The sequence below is a fragment of the Perognathus longimembris genome, chromosome 21 (assembly GCF_023159225.1).
Source record: "Perognathus longimembris pacificus isolate PPM17 chromosome 21, ASM2315922v1, whole genome shotgun sequence".
Classification (NCBI taxonomy): domain Eukaryota; kingdom Metazoa; phylum Chordata; class Mammalia; order Rodentia; family Heteromyidae; genus Perognathus; species Perognathus longimembris.
This window is the reverse complement of record NC_063181.1, coordinates 29,466,326-29,483,894: the sequence shown is the minus strand read 5'-3', so window position 1 is coordinate 29,483,894 and position 17,569 is coordinate 29,466,326. Positions and strand designations below refer to the sequence as shown.

The 17,569-nt window shown below is 38.6% G+C and overlaps 1 protein-coding gene and 1 pseudogene across 2 annotated transcripts in view; one reads left to right on the top strand and one right to left on the bottom strand.

Moving 5' to 3' along the window:
* Positions 1–17,569, top strand: part of Hook3 (hook microtubule tethering protein 3) — a 100,758-nt gene that overhangs the window by 11,303 nt on the left and 71,886 nt on the right. The window lies entirely within an intron of this gene.
* LOC125339352 lies at positions 1,207–2,194 on the bottom strand (annotated as a pseudogene).

Sequence of the window (17,569 nt, the reverse complement as noted above, 5' to 3'; positions counted from 1 at the left end):
TCATGTATAGGAGGCAAGCTCTCTTGCCACTAGGCCATATCCCCAGCCCCTCCCTTAGTTGTTTTTAAGTTTGTTTGTTTTTAAAGAACAATTTCTTTAATGAATTACAAACTAAATTACACACAGTGTTAACAGAACACTGGAGGACAAGGGGGAGAAGAAAGAATGTCATAAAAAGAAAACTTTAAAAAAACACTTGAATTACAAAATCCCCAAGGTGCACATGGCAGCAAATTTAGACACTTGACAAAACAAAAAACCCTGGGACCTGAAATATAAATATTTGTTTAACCTTCTTTTGAAGAAATATATTTTTCCCAATGTCCTACCCATTCACAGCCCTAAAAACGTGTCAGGATGACTAAACCCTTACTGGTACTCATATGGGGTTAGAGTTGGCTTTCAAAGGGCAATAGGGATCCCTGGCAATTGAAGAACTAAAATTTCTAAAAGAAATGAAAAATTCAAACTTTTTTTCCTCACATGCTTCATAATTCATAAGGCTGTGCTAAAGCAACAGGTGAGAGTGAAGAATAATTCGTGTCCCTTGGGTCTCCCAGGTTCTTCTCCCCCATAGTAGAGACAGACAAGGAGACTTGAGGGAATCTACCTTTTTCTCTCCCCTCAGACCTGTGTCTTGAGTCTCAGCCTGTTAGGCCAGGTGAAACATTAAAACTGGGGTAAAAGCTGATTGGATTTTTTTTTCCTAACTTAATTCTTTAAAAACAGACCCCCTTTAAATGGTTGAGTTTTGCTTGCTTCTCAAATGTTCCAACTTAGCCCCCTGCTATCAGTTGGCCTTTATCAAAAACAAACACAAAAACAAAACAGTAGCAGCAGGGGGTCTGGGGTCCCTGTTATTGCAAGCACAGGCACATAATAACTATGGGACATCCAGACACTGGAATAGCAAACCTGATATGGAGGAGGAGAACAGTTTGGTTTGGTTTAGGATACCAGCCCTCCTTAGCAATGACTAAGAAGGGTGAGAAAGGGTGGTAGAGGCTGAGTTAAGTGCATCTAATACTGAAATTGTCTTTCATTTTAACCTGTTTCTCCCTGCCACCTCAGAATCTCCTGAGTAGGAAAGGTGAGCAGTGCCTACAATGGCCATAAAAGATCAAGGGCCCACCTGAGTCCAAATAGCCCAGAGCCCTGAGTCAGGTGAAGCCCACACTAGAGGGGTAGATGAGACAAGAGGAGGGCTTTGGGAAGAGCATCAGAGGCGAAGGTGGGGTACTGGCTTGGTCACGTCCTGGAATAAAGGGTGAGCCAGAGCTGCTTTTGCTGAAATCCGCTTGTTGGGATCATAATGAAGCATTTGCGATAATAAACTTTGCCCATCTTCATCCAGGGGAGGCACAACTTTGCTAAAATCTTGCCGGGCCCACTTGGGAAAATTAGGCTTATAATCAGGCATAGAAGTAACTCCTGGCCAAACCACTTCATATGGGGTCTCCAGAGTCTGAAAGATCCGGAAAAGTTGGTCAATCTCAGAATCTCCAGGCAACAGGGCACGTTGAGTCACCATCTCAGCAAAGATGCAGTCCAAGCTCCAGACGTCCACAGCTGTAGAGTAGAATTTGCAGCTCAAAAGGATTTCAGGTGCTCGGTACCACAGGATTACCACCTCGTGGGTGTAAGTACAAATTGGTACTCCAAAGGCTCTGGCTAGTCCAAAGTCTGCCAGTTTGATGGACTCTTCTGTGTTGATAAGCACAATCTGGAGTTTAAGGTCTTGGTGAAGGACCTGGTGAGAATGGCAGAAAGCTAGGCCTTGGAGCAGCTGGAACAGATAAGTCTTGATGAGGGGAAGAGGAATGCCAGTGAGAGCAGAGGCATCCATGAATTTCTTGAGATCTTGGTGCAAAAATTCAAACGCCAAGTAGAGTTTATTTTCTGTGTGGATGACATCCAGCAGCATGACAATATTATTAGGGTAGTTAAGGTCCTTAAGCAGAGAGATTTCTGGGCAGTACTGGGAACACCCTCAATCTCAGTGTCCAGGTGGATTTTTTTAAGTACCACTACTTCTCCGGTCAACTTGTTTTTGGCTTTGTACACCACTCCCTAAGTACTCCGTATTCTGTACATGCCCTCTCCAATCTTTTCTACCTTTTGGAAGTTCTCCATGAAGCACTAGCAAGTTGAATCTGTCTGGTTCCAAGAGCTGGGGGCCTGGAAACCCTGAAGAAAAGAGGGTCCCGAAATTTTCCGGGGCGGAAGAGAGGGAGGAAAAACATCTCAGGCCGGTAGCCCCCAGGTCAGGGTGGAACACATGGTCTAAGTCTGGCCCTTGTCCAACTTGAAACAATGTTGTTGCCTCACCCCCAACCAGTTCCCCTTATGTTTGGTTTTTGCTTTTATGTCCAGGCTGGCTTGGGCTACTGTCCTCCTACTTGTGACTTCTCTGTAGTTGGGGTAACAGGCACCATTCTACTGTACCCAGCTATTGTTTGCAATTGAGTCTTCTGAACTGCTTTAAAATGCTGACTGTCCTGGAAATGTGATCTACTGATCTCCTTCCAAGTAGATAGAATTCTGGCCTTCAGCCACTACATGGCAGCTTCTTTTTGATAGAACTAAAACAATTCATCTGAAACCTGGTCAGCTTGAGCTTTTGAAGAGGGATCTCTCTTTTTATGCTAGAACTGGGACTTGAACTCAGGGTTAGGGAGCAGGTATTCTTTCTTCCTCCAGATTTTTGCTCAAGACTGGAGCTCTACCACTGAGCCACAATTCCATCTCCAGCTTTACAATTTTTTTTTGCTGATTAATTGAAGATAAGAGTCTCACATGAGTCATCAGCATTTTTTTTTTTTTTAGTTCTGACAGTTCTTTGTAAAGTCTTTACAGTTCATATGTAACATCAGGTCGTTAGCAAACTGCAACAATTTCACTTCATTTACTGTTCAGTTGCTTTTTGATTATTTTTCTCATCAGTTATCTAAGTAGAACTTCTGGTACTAGATACAGCAAGATTAGGTCTCTTTTTTTTTTTTTTTTTTTTTTTTTTGGCCAGTCCTGGGCCTTGGACTCAGGGCCTGAGCACTGTCCCTGGCTTCTTCCCGCTCAAGGCTAGCACTCTGCCACTTGAGCCACAGCGCCGCTTCTGGCCATTTTCTGTGTATGTGGTGCTGGGGAATCGAACCTAGGGTCCCGTGTATCCGAGGCAGGCACTCTTGCCACTAGGCTATATCCCCAGCCCAAGATTAGATCTCTTTGACATAACAATATACATATGTATTTTTTTGATTTCTGCAAATAACAGAATTTTTATTTATTTCTGTTCACCCTTACTTAGGCCAAAAATTCATTTATTGACATGTAACTGGAAAGCTCAAGTTAGCCAACATAGCTACAGATAGTTTTTATTAAGAAATGTAGTAAAAGGCTGGGGACATGGTTTAGTGGTGGAGGACTTGACTAGCAAGTGTGAGGCACTATTTGAATTCAATCCTCAGTATTAAAAAAAAAAGTCAGGAAGAAAAGGAAAGAAAAGAAAAAGGATAAAGGAAAAAATGATATTCAGTAAAACTCTCTTGACTAATAAAAAGCTAAAAATACATTAGAAAACCCCTCAAAAGTGACCATAAAAAATGCCAATGACTGCCAGGTTCCAGTGGCTTATACCTGTAATCATAGCTACTCAGGAAGCTGAGATCTGAGGATAGTGGGACAAAGCTAGCCCAGGCAAAAAAGTCCCTGTGAGACTCTTATCTCCACTTAACCACTCAAAAACTGGAAGTGACACTGTGGCTCAGGTGGTAAAGCACAAAGAGGCTCTGGGACAGTACCCAGTGTATTAGTGTGGGAACATTGAGTCTGTACAATACTGAGACATTAAGAGGGAATTCTGAGCTGGCAGTTGGCTATCTAGGTCTAGAGCACAGAAAAATATACCTACAAATGAAAAGTGATGATACCAACTTGGTTATCTCTTAATTGAAGCCATAGAGTTTTCTATCCCCAAGGGGAGTAAGAAGAAAAGTGTTGTTGCTTAGAAAATAGACCAGAGAGATAAGAAGGGAAGTTAGAGCCTCTGTTTGGCCTTTGGCATTTTCACTCGAAACTGGTGCCCTGTCACTTGAGCCAAACCTCCACTTCAGACTTTATGCTAGATAATAGGAGAAAAGTGTCTCATGGACTTTACTACCTGGACTGGCTTCAAACCGTGATCTTTGGATCTCAACCACCTGAGTACCTAGGATTACAAGTGTGAGCCACCAATGCCTGGCCAGAAAGTTATTTTTTAAGTGAAAACACAGTGAATTCCCACATTTACCCTGCCTTGCTTACAGCATCTTCTATGTCAGCATCCCACACCATAGTGATACATTTGTTACAATGAATGATCCAACAGTGCCACATCATTATCATTTGAAGTCTGTAATCTTCATTAGGGTTCACTCTTTTTTTTTTTCAAAGTTAATTGTAAAGGTGATATACAGAGGGATTACAGTTACGTAAGTCAGCTATTGAGTACATTTCTTTTTTAACAGTGTCACCTCCTCCCTCACTTTATTCCAATTTTTTTCCCTCCTAACCTCTCCCACCCAGCTTGTATAGTTTATTTTCAACATAGTGCCTAGTGTGTATCACTGCTGAACTCCCTTTGTCCCACAATTTCTGTTTCCCCTTCCTATCCAAGTCAGATAAATTTACGTATAAGATGAAAGGTACAGAAATCAAAAATAGTGAAAAGAAGGAAAAATCCCCACAAAAAGTAAAAAACCTCTTGTTTCCATTTCTTGGAGTTCATTTTGTAAGCATTGTTTTATATGATCATATGCACCAGCTATTGAGTCCTTGTGATCCTCTCCTAAGAATACCCTCCTTTGGTCCCACTGTGAATGTTTAGAGTCCTGTTTAATTTATTGTATTCAAGTGTAATTTTTTTGTCTTTTTTTTCCCCCCATTCCTGGGGCTTGGACTCAGGGCCTGAGAACTGTCTATGGCTTGTTTTTGCTCAAGGCTAGCACTTTGCCTCTTGAGCCACAGTGCCACTTCTGGCTTTTTTTGTTTATGTGGTGCTGAGAAATTGAACCCAGGGCTTTCATGCATGCTAGGCAAGCACTCTACTGCTAAGCCACATTCCCAGCCCTAATTTTTTGTCTTTTGCATTGGGTTTACTTGTAGATTTATAGGCACAATCTAATTATTACAAATGAGGATATCCATGCAACCTATGTTCCTTTGAGTCTGGCTTATTTTGCTTAATATAATTTTTTCCAAGTCTTTCCTTACAAATTAGGCAACGTCATTCTTTCTGATAGAACCATAGAAGTCCATTGTGTGTATAGACCACATTTTCTTGGTCCATTCATCCACCGAGGGGTATCTGGGTTGATTCCATATCTTGGGTATGATAAACAATGCTGCAATGAACATGGTTGTGCTGGTGGGTTCAATGTGTTCAATTTGTGGTCAATTGGATAAATGCCCAGGAGTGAGATTGCTGGATCATAAGGGAGCTCTATATTTAGTTTTTTGAGGAACCTCCATTCTGCTTTCCAGAGTGGTTGAATAAGTTTATATACCCACCAACAGTACAGTAGTGTTCCCATTTGGCCACCTCCCCTTCAGCATCTATTATTGGTCTTCTTGATAATGGCCGTTTTAACTGTGGTAAGGTGGAATCTTAGTGTGGTTTTGATTTGCATTATGGCCAGAGATGTTGAACATTTCTTCATGTGTCTATTTGGCCATTCTTTCTTCTTTGGAGAAGTTTCTCTTTAAGTCTTTATCCCACTTATTAATTGGGTTGTTTTCTTTGAGGATTTGTTTCTGGGGGTTTAAATTTTTGAGCTCTAAGTGTATTTTAATTATGAGGCCCTTATCTGATGCATAGCTAGTAAAGCTCTATTCTGTGAGCTATTTATCTTACTTATTAGCTATGTCTTTTGCCATGCAAAACTCTTCTGTTTGATGCAATATCATTTATCCAGTCTTAGATTTGTTGTGATTCTGGATCTCTGGAAGTTTAAACCTTTGCCAAGGAGCCCTAGTGTTTCCCCTATCCCTTCCTTTAGTATTTTCAGGGCTTTGTCCTTACATTGAGGTCTTTGATCCATTTGGAATCGATTCTGGTGTGGGGTGATATATAAGGATCTAGCTTCAGTTTAGGGTTCATTCTTGGTGGTGTATGTTCTGTGGGTTTTAACAAATTTATCTTATGTAATATACTGTAGTGGAAATTAGTTCCCCACCTGTATAACCTCATACTCTACTAATAATCAACCCAGACCCTTGGCACCTGTTTGTACTTTTCTTCATAGTTTTACCTTTTTCAGAATGTGACTTAGTTGGAATAATTCAGTCTATAGCATTTTCAGGTTGGCTTTCAATTGGAATATACATTTAATCTCCTTGTCTTCTGTGTATGTGTGTGGTTTTATAGTTTCTGAGATGAAACTGATGTACAATGAATAGCTCTTCCTGCCTTCTTTCCTTCCTGCCTGCCTTCTTTTCTTCTTTCCTACCCTCATTCAGTCTTTCTTCCTTTATTTTTGGTGCTTGCTCAGTGTATATTTTACCACCAAGTCACACCTACAGCCCCAATGTGCACATTTATAAATGTGCAGTTTGATAAATTCTGACTATGTCTATGCCTTTAGCCACCCATCAGTTAAGATAATGAATGTTTCCATAACTTCTAAAATCATATTTGTACCCCTTTGTTGTCATCCATCCTTTCCTTGCCACACAAATAACTAAAGGTTAATTTATAACTTCTAGAATTCTATATCAATAGACTCAGTGTTTATTTTTTGATGAAGTAGATCTTCCTTTTTCTTGCAAGATAATTATTTTGAGAATCATTCATATTCTTACCTTTAGTAATACATATCATGGATAGCATTTATTCATCATTCATCTTTTGATGAACATGTGGGTTTTCCATTTGATGTTGTTTACAAATATTGCTGCTGTAAACATTACTATACAAGCCTTTGTAGAAACATATAGTTTCCTTTCCTTTGGTTAAATTTTACCTAGGAATTGCTTATATTCATATTAACAGTATATGAGAGTTCCTATTGCTTCATATCTCACTGACACGTGCTAAGGTCTTTTTAACTTAATCATGGCTATTTAGTGGTTTTTAATATTTCATTTCTGTAATGACTAATACTGAGAACACTGTCATGTATTATATATAAAATGTTTTGTGGTAAGTTGTTTACTGTAATCTTTTGTCCTGTTTGGATTGGATTTATAATTTATACTAAATACAAGTCCTTTGTCAGATGTGATGCACATTTAAAAATACTTTTTGTACACTGCATGTGGTAGCTCATGCTTGTAATCTAAGCTACTTGGGAGGCAGAGATCCACACAATCACAGTTCAAAGCCAGCGTGAGTAAAAACTTAGCTGATAAGCTGAGCAGGGTGGTGCATGCCTATGATACTAGCTATTGGGGAGGCCATTTGGAGATGACAATCTGGATAGGAAAAGGTAAAGCAAGAAGAATCTGAAAAGTTGATGGGTGCTGGGTGGCACACTCCTGTAATTCTAGCAACTCAGGAGACTGAGATGTGAGGATCACAATTCAAAGCCAGTCAGAGCCAAAAGACTATGAGACTGTCATCTCCAGTTAACCACTAAAAAGCTGGAAGCCTGGAGCAAAATAGCTCAGGGACAGAGCGCCAACCAACCTGAGTTCAAGTCCAGGACAGAGACACACGAACATAAATACAAGTGAAGTTTTTTTTTTGTCTTTTTAGAGTCCTGTCACTTAATTTTATATAAACTTTCATAGGATTTACTATTCTCATTTGATTGGTTTCAAGAAACTATATTAGACTGTAAACGTTTTGCAAAGTAACATCTACTTTAGTGAGTACACCAAATTTTATGAGAGCACAAGAATTTGCATTGACTGTTTATATTATGAAATCTAATTCTTGGTAAGCCAACAATGCATATGCCTAGGAACAGTCACCGGATTCAGCTGAAGCTCCTGCTGCCTTGCTCTGTAAGAAATTACATTTTCCCCCAAATATACTGCCTCTGTGGACTTCACAAACAATGGCTGCTTCTCTTGCACACTTCCTATAGCTTTTCAACATGGCTTATAGGCCATCTCCCATCATTTTCTCAAAAATTCTAAAATTTTGAATACAGCTTTCATCTACCCTTATTGTTACATTTTCAAACATTTTGGATCCTCATTCTTAAAATTTCCAATGCTACCCCTGTCTAAATTCCTAGTGATTTAAATATGTACATAAGTGTTTATAATTTTTTTCACATTGTTGTTTATCTTTTTATCTGCCAATTTTGAGGCTTCAAGACAAGATCTCTTATTCAGCTATCTTACAGCTGATGCTCTACAATTAAGCTATGTATTTAAAAAAATTAATATTGTCATGAAGGTGTTACCCAGAGGAGTTACCATTTCATAAGCCAGGTAATAAGTACATTTCTTTTATTGGACAATGTCACCCCTTCCTTTGCCCCAGTTGCCCTTCTCATTCCTACCCACAAGTTACATAGTTTCATTTAAGCTATGTGTTTTGCTGATTAATTGGAGATGAAGTTTCCCAGACTTCTTTCCTGGGGTTGGCTTCCAGCAGTGATTGGTTGTTTGGGTTTCAGCCTTCTGAGTGGCTAGAATCATAGATATGATTGGTTGCTCAGGTTTCAGCCTTCTGAGTGACTAGGATCTTAGGCATGAGCCACCAGTACCTGGCTGCCTATCACTTTCTTGAACGCTTCTTTATCTTGTCTACCACCCAACTTAAGCAACTGGTTTTCATAGTCATGCTCTATACCTTGTAGCTTCAAATAACATATAATTTTTCTACAAGTTTAGTTTTCTGTTTACCATAATCTTATTGCTACATTCTTTCTGTCTTTCCATCTCTCATGTTTTGGAACTCCAATAGTTTTTTTTTTAAATTATCTTTAAGTAGTTGTACAAGGGGGTTTTAAGTCAACATGTCTTTTTTTTTTTCTTTTTTGGTCATGGGGCTTGAACTCAGGACCTGGGCACTGTCCCTGAGCTTTTTCGCTGAAGGCTAGCACTCTTATCACAGAGTCACTTCTGGTTTTCTGGAGATAGACTTTTCTGCCCAGGCTGACTTTGAATCGTGATACTCAGATCTCATCCTCCTGAGTAGCTAGGGTTACAGGCATGAACCACAGGTGCCCAGCTTCAAAATGTCACTTTATAAATACAATGAATCTTATTGAGTTTCACTCCTTGCATTTTTCCCTTCCATCTCTTCAAGTTATCTGGTTCTGTTTTCATCTATGTACATTGACTATTATGACTGTATTCACCGACTCTTCCTACTTCCATTTGTCTGCCTCTCCTCTCTTCAAGAAAACATGCTTCAATTTCTGGTATTTTGTTAAACTAAATTGTTCAAAGGAGTTACACCATTGGAATCCTTCCTGTGTTCAACAACTATAGCCAATTTGTTGATGTATATATGTACATATCCCTGTATAAGTTTTTGTATATGTTTATAAGTTAGATCTAACTTCCACATATGAAAGAAAACATGCCTTTTATCTATTCCCATAGTGCTGACCTTCACCTTCTTGCTATTCCTCCTATTCAACTGAAAGTCCTTAGTCTATGATAATTACTTCCTTGGACACAGTATCCTCTTTTACCACTCTTTCATTTATTTGTATTTGCTTTGCAAAGCCATGACTTTGGTTAAATCTAATATTTTTCCCTTTCTATTTCTCACCAGTGCAACTGAATCTGGCTAGAAGACAACATGCTGATGGATTTCATTTTTAATTTCTTTATATTTTGTATTCTACTGCTCTTATAGATGACTTCTTTCCTCTTTCTTAAAAATCTTTGTTCCTACCTTGCTTACTGCAGTCTTCCGGTCAAAAAATAGTAAATGGTTATAAGATAGTATATGTCCTACTTTGTGTATTGGATCTTCCTGTATCTTAACTACTCAAGATAATCACTTTACTCTTTCTTCCCTTTCCTACACCATCAGTTTTGCCTTCTCTGTTGGGTTGTTAGTGTTTGTGTGTGTGTGCTGGTCCTGGGACTTGAACTCAGGGCCTCGGCACTGTGCTTGATCTTTATTTTATTCAAAGCTAGCACTCTACTGTTTGAGCCAGAGCTCCACTTTTGCTTTTTTGGGGGGAGGGGGTGGATATTTTATTGGAGAACACACACACACGCACACAAGCACACACACAGAATCTCTCACAGACTTTCCTATCCAGGCTGACTTTGAACCATGATCCTCAAGTCTCAGCCTCCTGAGTAACTAGAATTATCAGCGTGAGCCACCAGCTGGATCATTGATTGGTATTTTTTAAAATGTAAAATGCTTTCATTAGGCTTTGTCCCATTTCTCTTCCCTTTTGCAACAAAACTCTATGTTAAAGGTTAGTCTGTACCAACTGTCTAGATTCTTTTTCTCCTACTCTTTTAAATTAACTTCAAACAGAATTTTTTATACCCTCGTATTAAAATACACTTAGGGCTACCAAAGAGCTATGTTTTGCTAATTTTCATATTCCATTCGCAGTTCTAACATGCCAGTGTTATTTGTGCTTATTATCTCCTTGTTACACTTTTCTAAATTTTGGCTTCCTTGGGGCTAGGTGTGCTTGCACATACTTGTAATCCTAGCACTAGGTAGGCAAAGGCAGAAAAATTAAGTTTGATTCCAGCCTCCACTATATAATAAGACTCTATGTCTCCAAAACAAACAGTTAATAGTTTGTTAACTGGCTAAATATCAGATTTAATATTAACCTAATGTTAGATTTAATATTGGTTAAATAGCTTTCAGGATGCCTGAGTGATTTTTCTTCTTTTTAGTAGTTCATCTTGCTTAGTCCCCTACATTTTGTCCAATTTCACTCAGAATAAGAGTGAATAACTAACTGTAATGTGATAGGGCCACTTGGGCTACCCTTACCTCACTAGAGTTACTTCTCACAGTGGCTTATTTGCTCATTAACTTGCCCATCAGGCATCTCCTCCCTTGGGCTTTTAGATGTCCTTTTCCTGTTTTCACTAACATTTGTCACTTTCTTAGTTTTGCCTGCTCTGACCACCCTGTTTAATACTGCCTCCACTCATTATTTTTATTGTTGTTACCAATCCTGGGACTTGAACTCAGGGCCTGAGTGCTGTCTCTGAGCTTTTGTGCTCAAGACTAGTGTTCTTGGAACCACTTCTGTCTTTTTGGGGGCAGTTGATTGGAGATAAGAGTCTTATGGACTTTCCTGCCCAATGTGGCTTTGGACTCTTCTCATATCCTCAGAGCTCAGCCTCCTGATTAGATGGCATAACAGGCATGAGCCATTGGTGCCCCACTTGCTTCCACTCTCTTATATTCCATAATCCCTTTGTCCTGTTCTATGAATATACAGAAAATGTTTGTTGAGTAAATAAGTGTGGAATTATACAGTTGACTTTTAAATTAAAAGGAAGCAACTTTATCTTAGCCTTTGTCTTCCAAAACAATTTACTAATATTTGCACCAGCAGTTTATTATTATTATTATAAAGGTGACGTACAGAGGGGTTATAGTTTTGTAAGTCAGGTAATGATTATATTTCTTTTTAGACAGTCTCACCCCTTCCTTTGTTCCCTCATGGTTTTTCCCTCCTGTCCCCATCCACAAGTTGTGTACTTTGTTTTCAACATAGTGTCTAGTGAGTACCACTGCTCCATCAGCAGTTTTGTGAATGCCAGTGGAATATCTTGTAGTTGGTCCAATACTGATACTGAGATAGTTTAGACCTCATAAATTAAAAGTCAAGGCCCTTCATTTCTTAGTTAGTGCAGACCTGTATAGTTAAAAGTCAAGGAGTCAATCCTCATGACATACTTCAAATGTTAGCTAGAAGTAGAATGCATAGTCTACCCATTACTTTCACATAGCCAGATACCAATTCAGATGTTTCCATACATTTCCTCTAAAGTTTGGTAATTAATTTATTAGAATGGTTCAGATAACTCAAGAAATCACTATACAGTTATACTTTTATTATTAAAGCCCAAAGTCAAGAAGCAGCACATGGAAAAGATTCATAGGGTAAACAAACCAGGTGTGAAATTGAGAGCATAGCACCCACTTTCTGGGCACACCACTTCATTGTTGTCATCAACCTTGGAAGGCCTTAGAACCCTCTTGTAGGTATGGTAAAATTATCAGTCTTGTGATTGAACCTGGAGGTCAAGGTGTGGGACTGAACTTCCAAGCTCAAATCATGTGGTTAATTCCTCTGGAATCAGCACCAGTCCTGAAGTTATCATGAATTGCCTTATTAACATAAACTTTTGAATGATCCAAGAAATGCAAGAAAAAAGGGCACGGTTTCACATGGCATGTTGAAAATGAAAGCAACAAAATATTTTAAAATGACACAAAGCTGGAAGCCACAATAACTGTGATTATATAAAATAATGCTTATCAAAATGAACTTGCAAGAAATTGAAATGATGTTTTTTTTTAACTTGTTAGCTTTATTTTTTTTTGTTCTTCCCCTTTGTCAATTTTTATTTCTGTACCTTTTGTATGTAAGTTACTCAAATTTGAGGAAGGTAAGGGGAAGCGCAGAAATGGTGGAACTAATGCAGCAGTGATACTATGTTGAAAATGAACTATACAACTTTGGGAGAGGGAGGTCGAGAGGGAAAAAACTGGGAGGAAACAAAGGAAGAGTGACACTGTTCAAAAACAAATGTACTCAGAACTTGACTTTTGTAATTACAACCTCTCTGTACATCTTTACAATAAAAGAGAGAGACGGAAGGCAGGAAGGAAGGCAGGCAGGTGGGTGGGCAGGCAGGTAGGCGGGCAGGCAGGTGGGCAAACCAGGACCTAGTGGCTCAGGCCTGTAATCCTAGACTACTCAGGAGGCTTAAGATTTGAGGATTGCAGTTGGAAAGGGCCTGGGCAGGAAAGTTTATGAGACTCTTATCTCCTATTAGTCACCAAAAAGCCAAAAGTGAAGCTGTAGTAGTAGTAGTAGTAGTAGTCCGCTAGCCTTGAGCAAAAAAGCTCAGGGACAGTGTCCTAACCAGGACCCTGAGTTTGAGCCCCAGAATCAGCACACATGTACACATACAGAATAAAGCCCTAGCAGCCAAAGCAGGACTCCTAGTCCAATCATGGAAGAGAAGTCCTGATGGATGGCATTTCAATTAAGAATGCCGAAGATTTGTCTGATAGAATTCCCTCAAAGCAATAGATATATTAATAAGCCTCTTGTCAGCTGCTTGACAAGTGGAAACTACTAGAGAAACAAAAGCACTGACCCCCAGGAATAATCAAAATAGATGGTCATTGTTCCGTGAAAATAGTAAGATGCAGTATTATTGAAGTCTTAAGATTCAGCAACTTTTAGTCACTTTGATTAGAAAAGTAAAACATTGTTTCTTCATTTGTGATTGTTAATTCTAAAGCAAAATATGTGTCTAGTCATGTATGAGATAGAAAAAATATTTAAGTAAAATAAATAGATGTATCAAAAAATAAGTATAGTTTTTTTTTTAACACAACTTAATGTGCCAGACATTAAGTATTGGGCAGTGAGTAGAAAATGCCCTTAATGTAGCATGTCATGTGTGTTGTTGGTCTTTTTCTACTTGTGACATAGTTTACAGAGATAATTAGCTACAGAAACTTAGCATTAGAAAACTTAGCTACAGAAACTAGAGCCAATTGTGTTCAATTCGGATTGATTTTTAACAAATAAGAGTATGCTCTCAACTCTGCTGCTTTACTGTAATTAAAACTAGAAAAATTACTTGATTTCTGAGACTAATAGTTCTTAAACTATAACATAAGAATACCTTTCTTGCAATGCCCTTTGTGAATGTGAAGTGCTTGACTCACTTCCTGGTGTGTGTCGTGATGTAACATGCTAGTAGCTGTTTTTTTGTTTTTTTGTTTGTTTTGTCTACTCTTCTCAGGGTATTGGAGTTTTTTGTTGTTTTTGTGCTAGCATGCTCTTGCTTAGCTCTTTGGCTCAAGGCTGACATTCTACCACCTGAACCACACCTTCGCTTCCTTTTTTTCCCTATTTTATTTGATTTGGTTTGGTTAGAGGTAGGGGGGTTTAAAATTGGGTTTTCATGATTAGTAAGGAGGTGCTTTACCTGGAAGTCAGGCCTCCAGCCTTATTGTCTGTTCTTCTTATTGATATTGATATGATTCTGAGATTTTAATTTGATGTTTTGTTTTGTCTGTTATGGGGCTTGAACTTTGGGCCTGGGCATTGTCCCTGTGCTCATCAGCTCAAGGCTAGTCTAGCTCTGCCACTTTGAGCTACAACAACACTGGTGGTTTTCTATGGCCTAACTTGATGGGGATTTTTGTTGTTATTTGTGTGTGTGTTGGTGCTGAGGCTTGAACTCTCATACTTTTGCTTGGATTTTCCCCCCCACTCACAGCTGGCATTCTGCCACTTGAGTAACACTTTTTTTTGTGTGTCAGTCCTGTGGCTAGAACCCAGGGCCTGGACAGTGTCTGTCATCTATGCTCAAGGCTAGTACTCTACCACTTTGAGCTACAGCTTCCATTTCTGGCTTTCTGGTTGTTAGTTAATTAGAGATAAGAAACTCAAGAACTTTCTTGCCTGGGCTTGCTTTGAATCCAGTCTTTAGATCTCAGCCTCCTGAGTAGCTAGGACTACAGAAGTGAGCCACTGGTGCCCATCCTTGAATTAGCACTTCTGTTTCCAGATTTTTGCTACCTAGTTTTAAGAGTTTTGTCTGCCTGGGCTAGTTTCAAACCTTCATCCTTGGAGTTCAGCCTGAATAGCTAGGATTACAGGTGTGAGCTACTGGCACCTGGTTGATTTGGTAATCCCTGCCCCCTCCCTCTTTTAAAGGGTAGCAAAAGGAGGCATTTTACACAGCACAGACACACCATGGAAAGAGGCAAAGTAAACATTTCCACCCATCTTCCAAGATAGAGAGTCCTGCTTTTGAGAAGAGTTCCAGAGAAGTTGTTAACAATAACATTACTGTGGTCAGGTTAATAAACTCATTTGTTCCTGATGGTGGTCTCTCCTTTGAGGTTCTGCTGCTCCTTTTCTTGGGGGTACTTTTCTGCACCTCTTCTTGTAAAGATGTTATCAAACAGTCCTGTTCTTCCTGTATTCCAAGGTGGCCTAAAGGTGAATGGTTCAGATTAAAGACAGATCAAAATGGAGACATAGGTGCTAACTAGCTTAAAACCAGAGATTTCCATAGTGAAGACCTGGTAGAGATTTGCTTGTAGGTTGGGAAGGTGTGGGTAGAAAGGATAGAAAGTTTAAGTATCCATGTAGGTCAGGTGAAAGAACTAGGTCCTCTCAACTGATCTTTGGAATCACTATAGTTCCCTCACTAGTTTTCTGTAAGTTATACAACACTGGTGCCAGAATGTTTCATTGGAGCCTTTTGTGTTTTCATTTGGAAGCCTGGGAAGAAGAATGTTTCTCAGTTTATTCAGATTGTGGGCAGAATCCAGCTGCATGTTGCTGTGGTCCTTAGGTCCTTGTTGTCCTATGATTTTGTACTCTTAAGGAATAAACAAACTATCATGGCACTTGGTTTGAAATATTTTATTGAGGACTTCAGTTATTGTACTCACAAGTATTACTCTAAATTGCAAATGAAACATTCTGTAGCCTCAGAGGTTTGAGAGTAAGTATATAATTCCTTAGATATTGTGTTAATTAGCTTTCAATCTCAATACAACTTGAAAATATAATTTCTCAGTGACAAAATCCCTGAGAAAACAAAAGGAAGAAAGACTTATTTTGGTTCAAGTTTTCTGAGATGTCAGTCCATGGTCATCTTAAGCAAAGTAGCGTGATCTGGAAGGCATGGTAGAGCAAAACTGCTTACCTCAGGGCAAGCAGTAAGCAGAGCCAACCAGGAAGGAGCTAGAAACAAAACAGACACTTTAAAGTCCTCCAGTAACCTATTTTCTCCAACCAGGTCCTATCCCCTGGTAGCCCATTCAGTTAAAAACTCAACTTATTAATGGATTAATCCATTGATAAAGTTAGCACCCTTATGGTCTCAGTAGTGTCATCAGTTGGGGACCAAGTTGGAGCCTTCTTATACCTGAGCCTTTTCAGGGAATGCTTCATATTCAACCACCACATTTTAAAGCCCTTTTTAAAGGGGATTTTCTGGTGGAAAACAAATATCTTTTAATTGTATGAACCTGACGACATCAGCTTAGTAAATTCAGTTCCTTAGAAAAGTTTGAGTAATCTCATCCCTATTGTAATTGACATATCATCTCCCTAATACATCATTTATTATTACAAATACTAATACTTGACTTAAGACTATGCCTTTTAGATTATTTTAGTATAAAAATAACTGAATATTTTCTAACATCTGAATTAATCTGTTCACTTGGATTTTCTTGTGGATTTATTGTTGAAACTGAGTGACAGCCATCTTTATACTAATTACTTGTGCTGAAATGTAAAGTCTGTCTGTAGCCACGTCTAGCCTCAAGTACGGAGAAACCGAAAAAAAGGAGTGAGGTGCTGGTAGGTAGCTCATGCCTATAATCTTACTCACTCAGAAGGGTGAGATCTGAGGATAAAGCTTTTAGCCCACTGGGGCAGACAAATCTGAGCCTCTTATCTTCAATTAATCAATAAAAAGACATAAGTGTGAGCATGTGCACATACGCATGGTCAACAGAGAGAATATGATGTAGATTAAGAAATAAGAATAAAAAAGTTGCCTTGTTGTATAAAGCTACACATTGATTTTTTTTCTTGAAAACAATAAAGACCTTGACTGAAAACACAAAGCTTAAAATAAAAATAGATGGATGTCTATGGATATCCACAAGTAATTTAATCGTTCCTTTAGTCATATACAAATAGACATTAGGCCTAAGTATAAGAACTAAAACTGTACAAAACTTAAAATGAGTAAATCTTTGTGAATTTAGAATTAGGGAAATTTTTTTAGATACAACACCAAATGTACAAAATAAATGATGAATCAGAATTAAAATATTTGGGATGTACAATATGCTGTCTAGAAAGTGAAGGCAAGCTTACAGAATGGGAAAAATATTTACATATGTTGTTAACATATGTCCTTGAATCGAGTATTAAAACACAACAAAAACTTATAACTCAATAATTGAAGATTATTGAATTTTCCAATGGCCAAATAACATTGTTTTCAAAGGAGAATGTGCGGTTGGTTAATACACACATGAATGTTTACTATTATTAGTAAAATGCAAATCACAATGAGATGTCACTTCATATTCACTACAATGGCTGTAACTAAACAGATCAATAATAGTATTGAGGCTATGGAGAATTTGAACCCACATCCATTGCTAGAAGAGTTGCAAAATGGTACAATTACTCTGGAAAACAGTTTAGTTGTGCTTCAAATGTTAAACATAGAGTTATTGTAAGGCTTAGTAATTCTACCCCTGGGAAGTTTGAGGAAACATTTTCACACAAAAATTGGAACATGAGTGTCAAAGCATCATTGTTCATATTGGCCAAAAAGTGGAAATGACCCAAGAGCATATCAGTGCTCTTGACAAGTGGATCAATTGTCAATGATACTTTGTGGA